The sequence below is a fragment of the Hemitrygon akajei genome, chromosome 11 (genome assembly GCF_048418815.1).
Source record: "Hemitrygon akajei chromosome 11, sHemAka1.3, whole genome shotgun sequence".
Classification (NCBI taxonomy): domain Eukaryota; kingdom Metazoa; phylum Chordata; class Chondrichthyes; order Myliobatiformes; family Dasyatidae; genus Hemitrygon; species Hemitrygon akajei.
Window position 1 is genome coordinate 39,628,473 of NC_133134.1, and position 9,429 is coordinate 39,637,901.

At 43.7% G+C, this 9,429-nt stretch overlaps 1 pseudogene; it reads right to left on the reverse strand.

Annotated features, from left to right (window-relative positions):
• Nucleotides 1–7,533: 7,533 nt before the first annotated feature.
• On the reverse strand, nucleotides 7,534–9,144 carry LOC140736330 (UDP-glucuronosyltransferase 2C1 pseudogene; annotated as a pseudogene).
• Nucleotides 9,145–9,429: the final 285 nt, after the last annotated feature.

The following is a 9,429-nucleotide window of genomic DNA, read 5'->3' on the forward strand; positions in this document are numbered from 1 at the left end:
TGATCGAACAGCAAGGAGTATTGCAGCAGGAAGGCCCACCACTTACCCAAATCCCCAGCGTAGGGTTCTGGTTCAGGTATGTGCGGCGCTCTTGGTGGGGTTTTTGCTGACACGTAGGGGGGTTGCCACTACAGACTGTTCGGACTGGTCTGACAGAGCTCTAGGAGTGGATGGGGTAAGATTAGTGGATACACGATCCACCTGGTCACAGATCTTCGTTATGTTAGCGGACAGGGAATGGAGTCTCTCCACGACATTCCGGAGAGTTGATCGTGCAGACCCAGTAGAGAGCCCTGGCTGGCGAGGGCTTGTTGCAGCGTCTTCATGACCGCTGGGTCCATTGTTGGCTAGTTCGTTCTGTTACAAGGGCGAAGGAAGCGAACCCAAGTGCAGAAACAGGCACAGAGATTGAATCTAGATGCTTACATGGGCGTGAACGCCGAGCAGCAAACAGGAGGAATCTTGACATTGAGCTCTGATATGGAACCTTGACTTAGAGCATTGACACGAAGTCTTGACGCGGATCCTTGACTCAGAAACGGAGTCTCATAGGTAAACCTTGAAACAGGAGCTAGACTTAGAACAAAGGTTCTAAGGGGTCGGGGAACATAGTCATCTCACAAGAAAAAAGATCAACGGACTGGCGACTCGTGGTTGTGACGCCGTGGTTCTTATACTGCAGTTCGTCATGGGGACCAGGTGTGCTGTCATCAATGCGAATTAGCAGTAAATGGGAAATTAACGATCGAAATCATGTCATAATCAGAGGATATTAAGAGAAGATTGGGGATTAATGATCGGGACCATGACAGGAAGTTCTGAGAATTTAGAAATATGGAATATAATATTAAGAAATTTCATTTCTCGGATGGTATGAATCACAGCGGTAGTAGATGCTCAGGCATTGAGAATATTCAAGATTAATACTAGTTTGCATCCAAAGAGATCAAAGAAGAGAGTCAAAGAATATGGGAGAGTGGACACAAGACAGAACATCTGCTCTTAGTTTATGAAAAGTGCAGTAGATTCGAGGTTGGGACGGCTAACACTTATTCCAACTTCTTATGTTGATACTTCCCAACATTCATTTCCCATTTACGTTTTAAAGCAGTTTATTTATTCAGTAATAAGTCGTTACAGAACATCAAGCTAGAAAATTCTAAATGCTTTTGAAGGAGATAACTTCACTCGCCCCTTCTTTCCCACAACCTATGGACTCTCTTTCAAGTACACCGATGTTCTTGATATCTTGCTTCTTTATTTGCACGGTTTGTTGTCTTCTGCCTGCTGGTTGAACACACAAGTTGGTGCGGAATTTCATCATGTCTATTATGGTTATTTATCTCAAGAAAGTTAATCTCAGGGTTGTATATGGTGACATAATTCTACTTTGATAGTAAATTTACTTTTAATTGTGCAGAACTCACGTTCTTCTAAAGGACTCGGAAAATTTAACTTTAAAGCAGGCAATTACTGCACCTTTAAACGGACGAAGGTTCAACGATGGAAAATGAAGCAGGAGATTGGAGATAGAGGGGGAAGGGGTGTTGGGAGGACACCAAGCAAGGTTGCAAAGCAGAGACCACTGTATTAGCAAATGTGCAGTTGCTGAAGAACAAAATTGAGGACCTGAGGACAAGATTGCTTATCGAAGGGAAATGAGAGTTGTTGTAGTGTTCTCATGTAGGTGTAGAAACTCTGAACTAAACACTGAGTTAAACCGTAATCAATGAAGGCAAGGATCGCAGTAAGATTAACCATTTACTGTTCACTCTTCCGCATTAACGTATGGTGAAAACTGGTAAAACAATACAAAATATATACAGTATTTGTTTCCTTCTTGGCATCACATTTACATCATAAATACTTGTAAAAGTAAAACTACAACAAACTATATTACATTAAAGTCCAACATACAGTCAGAACCTACCTACGCCATCAACAACTTTAAATACAGTTCAACACAAACTATACAGCAACGCTTTCAATAGTACAAGAAAATAAACTATCAACCATCGGTACTTTTAACGGAATTGTCATATTAACTTACGACGTTGCTTCTATGATGTTTCTTAGTGCATAGAATGAAACTTTTCTTGTGCTGATCCTGCACACACAAGCCTCCGCCTTCCCGTTTCTCCAAACCGGCATTTTCCCACAAGATGTGGCAAAACCTGGCGTGACATCATCGCATGCCATGATACATCACAGACAACAAACTTACCTTCAACAACTGCAACGTAGTTATCAACCGTAGCTTTAACTAGAAAATAATTGCAAGCGAATTACTAAAGCGAAAATGTTATAAAGCTAAACAAATGCCTTAAGGGCAACACAGTTGTACTCTGTCTTTTACCGAGATGAGGCTTACACAGAATGCGCCAGATACGGCAATCAGACCTGAAAGCTTCTTGAGACTCGGGATGGACTGCTTGCTGATTCTAAAAAGGGAAATGTTAGAGGTGTGTGTTTCATGATAAAATCTGTGTGGTGATCCGGTGTTCCAGTTTTGTCATACTTTTGTTCCCCCGAACTTGAACACTTAACGATCAAATACCAACCGTTCTATTTAACTGAGAGAGTTCCTCTCCATGATCCTGACCGCAGTTTACTTTTCACCATCAGGCACATGAGATACTGCATGATGACATCACCAAAGAAGAAACAGTGCAGCACGGCGCATTTCAAATCACAGTCGGGCATTTCAATCAGGATTGTCTGAAGAAATTCCTGCCCAAAATCCTGTACCAGGGCCAGACCACATTTTGGGAAGTCTGATCACTTGATGTCCATCACCTACCCGCGGTTATGGGATTGCTTCGAGTCTATGGACTGGGCTTTGATCTGTGGAACTAAATAAATAAACTACGGTTGTCGCAGACTATATAACAGCAGTCCCTACAAAATCATTCAGCGTAATCCCCAACCAGAGGTCCACCATCTGCAGAGAGACAGGTCAGAGGATTTTGAGTCTGGCAAATTTACATGAAAACCAGGTACTAAACTTGAATCAATGAAGGAGGCCCGCCAGTATTTTCAACGGCTGCACCATGGCCTGGTACCGGAACACCAATGCGCTTAAATGCCAAATCCTGCAAAAAGTACTGGATACGGCCCAGTCCATCACGGTAAAGACCTCCCCACCATTGAGCGCATCTACACGGAACAGATTCCAAGTCATGCTTTCCTTTCGCTGTTGCCATCAGGAAGGAGATACAGGAGCCTTGGGACTCATACCACCAACTTCAGTAAGTTATTACCCCTCAACCGTCAGACTACTGAACCAGAGAGGATAACTTTACTCAACTTCACTAGCCCCCGATCACTGAACTATTCCCATAACACATGAACTCACTTTCTCGGACCATTCATCTCATGTTCTTGATATTTAGTGCTTATCAATCTATCTATTTATTTATTATTTCTTTTTGTAATTGCAGTTAAATGTCTTTTGCACACTGGTTGTCCGTCCTGTTGTTACGGTCTTTCATTGACGCTATTATGGTTATTGGATTTATTGAGTTAAGACCACAAAGAAATGAATTTCAAAGCTGTACTTTGATAATAAATTTACTTTCAGCTTTTGTGTCTGATAGGATAAATATCAGCATAAATAAATACAAGAAGCATGAAAACAGATTGCTGAGGCCTTAAGATGATTTTGTAACTGCACTAACAAAAGACAAGTTCCAGGTGGTCTGATGAGTTCTATTCTGTTATTCATTCAGGACAATATGGATAGTGCAGAAATTTATTTACAAGTCAATCTCACATCAGTGGTAGGGATATGATTGGAGAGGTTTGGATTCAGGTCTAACTGAGAACACTCAGGCAGTTTTGTTTAGACCTGGGCTTCAATGAGTGTATTTAGGTGCTGACGAAGGTGTTTTGTGGGTAGGGTAGTACGCAGATTACAGGAATCTGTTTAACAAGTCCCTTTGTGGTAGGCTGCTGCAGAAGATTCGGGTGCTTGTGATCCACAGTAACCTCAGTTTGGATGCAGATTTGGCTTATGCAAAAAGAAGGAAAGAAAACCACAAATCATGCAAACAATTAAAGCGAACAACATTCGCAACCAAATTGAGTCCTCAGACCTGAAACTCGGAGCAGTCTGGTGTAGGCCCACGGCCTCACTTATCAGTGCATCATATTGGCGGGCTCGGAGCAGAACAGATGGTATAGTCTTCATAACCTCAGGGCCACAAAGAGAGGAGTGACCATCACGGACAGCCAAAGATCGGCTTTCACCTCCGCTTTGGTCCGGCGTTTCAATTGTCTGAACAGCGATCGAATCACGCACTAGGACCCAGCTACTGCGAAGGACTCGGGGCCTAATCCACGCCACCCGGGTACTTGCTCCCGGCCCAGATTCCGCCGCCCACCCAGAAGCCATTTTCATGCACTGCAATTCATCTTGGCACCCAGAGCGATCCATCCTCCTGGCCGGGACAATTGTACGGGTATCCGAATTTCACTGCTCCGTCTTTTCCTCTCCTCATATATCAGTCCATCTGCATCGATTCTGCAATACACCACCTCGGCTCCTCCCGCAAACGCGCTTGGCCATCGCTCGCCGCCTCGTTGTTTGTGGCGATAATTTAACCCAAATTACCCCAGCAAATGTGCTTTTATTTATGCTGTCAGTTAGATTTAATGATTTTTTTTTACTGTCAGTTCGGTTGCGCCGTAATAATGGAATGCATATGTACATAAGTGGGTTAGTAATTTGTTCGATGGTATAAAGATTGGCGGAGTTGAGGACAGTGTAACAGGCCACTAAAAGGTTAAAATGAGCTACAGCTGACTACAGATCCGGACAGAGAAATGGCTGAAAGAATTTAATCTGAGCATGCGTGAGATTTAGCACTTTGAGAAGAATAGTATCAGAATGGAAGGAGACTTAACAGCACCGATATACAGAGGGATCCTAGGTATTAGGCCATATCCCACGAAATTGGCCACACACGTAGATACAGTGGTAAAGAAGGCATCTGGTTTGTAGGGCCATTGAGTAAGAGTCATGTCTTTAAAAAACTTTGCATTGGCCATTCTTGGAGAATAAAGATTAATTCCGGTCACGTAATAATGGTAAAGATGCAGAGGTTTGGGAATGGATGAAGAACAGGTTTGCAAACATGCTCTCTAAACTGATAGTTTGAGTTAGCAAAATAATTGAGACAAACGTGTTGCCGCAGTTAAGGAGAAGGGAGACTGTTTAAAGGAGATTTACACAGAGAGCGGTAGGTACCTGGAACACGCTGCCGTGGGTGGAATGGGAACGATGGAAGCAAATATGATACTCGTGTTTAAAAGTATTTAAACACAGAAATGTGTGCGGAATGGTGATAATATCACCTTCTTGCTGTTAACCAACACTGGCGCACATCAGGAGCGTATGCTTATCCCACTGCTCTACTCCCTCTGTATCCACGAGCGCGTGGCTAGGTATAGCTCAAATACCATGGTTGATAGAATCTCAGATAGAGATGCGAGTTCGTATAGGAGCGAAATATATCAGCTGGCTGAGTGGGGTCGCAGCAACAACCTTGCACTCAATGTCAGTAAGACAAAAGAGCTGGTTCAGGAACGGTAAGACGAGGAATACAAACCAATCCTGATAGAGGGATCAGAAGTGGCGAGGGTGCGCAATTTCAAGCTCCTGAGTGTCAAGATCTCTGAGGATGTAGCCTGATTCCAATATATCGAAGCAGGTAGTAAGAAGGCAGGACAACGTTTATATCTAATTAGGAATTTGAAGAGATTCGGTTTGTCACCTAAAGCCCTCGAAAGCTTTTATGGATGTACCGTGGAGAGGCATACGACAGGCTGCACATAGGGGCCTGGTATAGGGGAGGGGGAGGGGTTGCTGACAATTGCACAGGGCTGCAAGACCTATAGAAAGCTGTAAAATTAGTCAGTTCCATCTTGGGTAGAAGCCTCCATAGTATCCAAGGCATCTTCCATTAGTAAGGACCTCCACCACCCAAGGTATGCGTCTTCCCATTGTTACCGTGTGGAAGGAGGTACAAAAACCTGAAGGGACACACTCAGGTGTTCAGGAATAAATTCTGTCCCTTTGCCGGTGATAATAAACCTGATTCTAATTCTGATTCTGAAACAAGCACAGAATGAAGTAACATGCACGTACAGGCAGAAGAAAATTGATTTATTTCAGTATGGTATTCGAAGCAAACTACGTGAGCTGAAGTCCCTGCGCCGTGCTGCTCCGGTCTATGAAGTCTGCTGTAGTTCATTAATCGCATACTGTGTACATCATTACTTATCAAACAAATGCTGAAAACAGGCTGGACAAGTGAAATTCTACATCTTTCTGGCCGGACAATCGGCAATCCTATTCCAATTCTCAATCCCAACCTTTACAATATCTGTTTGTTTCATGAAAATCTATCCATCTTAACTTTCAAATTTCCGAATTATTTTCTGATAGATTCTAATACTTGATGTATTTTAAAAATATGTTTCTGATATTTTCAGATTCGAAGTAGTCTCTTCGTGACAAAAAAAAATCTCAGAGTTAATATGTCTCAATTTTTGTTTGGAATTTTATTGCCATGGCTCCTCGTTCTCGATACGCACGGCACAGATTCAGCAACCCCGTTCACTGGCACAGGCAGGTAATGGTGCGTAACAGATAAGTGATGGAGTTTTAATTGATATTTATTTTAAGAATTTTAAGTATATTAAATTGCTTTATAATTTTCTATTTTACTCGACAGATTTGTCAATGTAAAAGGAAATTAAAAGGTAATATCTGGTATTACTTAATCAGGGATGCGTTACAGATAGTAACGTAGCATCAGGCATCTGGTGTGAACCCTGCCCGCTCTACTGCTGTGAAAAAGGATTATTCTTTGCTAAGCTTGTTATAATTTAAAAATGCCTAGTCTTGGGGAGAGCTGTGTGAACATAGATAGAGCGAGAAGACGAGACGGCAGATTTCAATACATCCAACAGAGGATAATGAGTGTGAGCGTAGGATCCGAACACTCTCTCAAAATATAGATTATCCAATGCCAAACCAAGAATGGCTTGTGCCAGCCAGGGCCACTCTGAACCCCGGCGCTGTAGCACTGCTCCATCGCACCACAGCTCCCACCCCGCACCACAATCCCCCACCCGGCGCTCTTGTCGGCCTCAAAGGCAGCTATCACACTCCGAGCAGTGAATAATTCATAGCGGTGGGAGCACCAGAGGAGGGCAGGGATTTTCACTGTATTCCCATCTAGTATTGAACAGCCTGAGCAGGTATCCGTGTTAAAGTTGAGGGGTGGGGCACGGAGGTCGCTGAAAGCTCAGGCCTACTTAAAGAGCAGTGAGTAATCAAATAAATTCAAACTTGCAATTGATAAGTGGATTATTGGATGTATTTGGAAATAGGACAAAAAGAACCGGAGAGTTTGTTGCTTAATCTTTTATTTGTCTGTTGACAAGAGAGAACAAAGTCTGGTGCACTGCGAACGGGGAAGCAGATAATGAACTAACTCTTATTCTTACCGCAGCTCATTCGTTCATTTAGTCCAGTTTCCTCTTCCTCCCCGAGCACACTTTGACCAATAATGCTTTAAGTAATTTAAATACAAGATAAAGGAAAAGCCCCATGAAAACCACAATAATGGTAAACACATCCAGTAAGTGGTACTGATAGAATGGCAGATCATTACCCGCGGCTCTAAGATGAGGAGCCCCCGGTGCCTTATTGTGTATTCAATCCAGAAAGCAGCCAGCTCCATTGGCCGCACTGGAACATCCCGGTGCAAGGCGGATAATCGTTTCATGTTCTCTGCATAGGAAGGGTTTTCGATGACTGTCTTCACTGCATGGAAAATATCATCGCTTTTAATGTGAGCCAATTCTAACATGACCGCTGCTGCTCGGGTTTTGAGACGCAGAAGGTTATCATATTGATCAGCAAGTATTGGAATACCAACCACGGGAACCCCATGGAAAATGGCCTCATAAAGCCCATTCTCACGGCCGTGAGTGATGAATGCTTTTGTTTTCGGATGACTCAGCAGGTCATTTTGAGGAAGCCAACTCATTATCTTTGTGTTTTTTCCCCAATGTTGAGGGTAGTTCTCCAATATACCGCCAGATCACGCTCTGAGGAAGCCCGGCCAGTCCTGTTGCGATTTCACTCGCCACTTCTTGCGGAAGCATGTCCACCACACTTCCCAAGGAGAAGATCACCACGCCATCCTCGCCAGAATTGTCCATGAATCGCTGCAGATCAGCAGGGAGCGGTCGACCCGGACCGCACTGGATACCTCCGATGTAAATCAGGTTTGGCATGGTCGGCCGGGGATACTCAAAAACAAAATCAACCTTCATTAAGACGATATCAACCTTTCGATAAAGTTCTTCCACGGTAATGTCTCCACTGAGGTAAAGCTGAGAGAGCCGATTGTAAGCTGGGTAAATGTAGAAGCTGTTTATGAATTTAGCCATTCCATATATCAGTACGTTCTTCAATCTGCCCAAAAGCGACATTTTGTCGCTCAGACGTGAATTTAACATGGGAACAAAGGAAAGTGGCGACGGGGCGAAGTTTAAGTGGAAGTCCCTGGATATCGTCCACCTGCCGAAAAACACCAGCGGTGTGTCAAGTACATGAGACAGCATGGCACCGGCTGCATGGAAAGGGTCGGCCAAAACGACGTCAAATCTTCCAGCTTTCAGCCGATCCATCAAAGCGCGATCCTCGAACAGTCCCTGAATGAACGGAAAAGTCACTTCAATATTGATGTAGTACAGGATGCATAAGGTCCGGAAAGCGTGGATGCTGGAGAGGAAACCATCTTCCACGTACAGCAGTTTGAAGATAATATCATGAATCTCTTCCTCAGTATAAGAAGCGTGCGGCTGACCTCCCGGAATACGGATAGTTTCCATGGTGAAATTTTCGAATGTTGCATCAATCCTTAGCGAACTGTCGCTCCTCAGCACCGTCACATCGTGACCCCTCTCCACCAGTTCCAGGAGCAGGGATTTCATGATGATCCAGTGGCTCCAGTCTGTGGAGACTACAAGGATTCTTGCAGCTTCTGGGTTGGGAATCCTTGAAGAAAATAATAGCAGAGACGTCAGCAGAAGGGTCTGAAAACTCGCTCGGCTTTTATTTGACATTTTTGCCTACGAATTGCAGACAAACACTTTTGTTTTGCTGAAACCCATAATTAAGAGTTCAAATTACACTTTCTGATCACTTATTCTCGGTGGCTGCCAGTGGTGTTTTAAATTCCGACCTGAACCTGAAAGTAAACCGCAAACAATAGAAAATCTGCAGTCGCTGGAAATCCAAGCAACAAACACAAAATGCTGGAGGAACTCAGCAGGCCAGAAGCAACTATGGAAAAGAATGCAGTCGACGTTCTGGTCCGAGATGCTTCAGCAGAACTGGAGGAAGTAAAG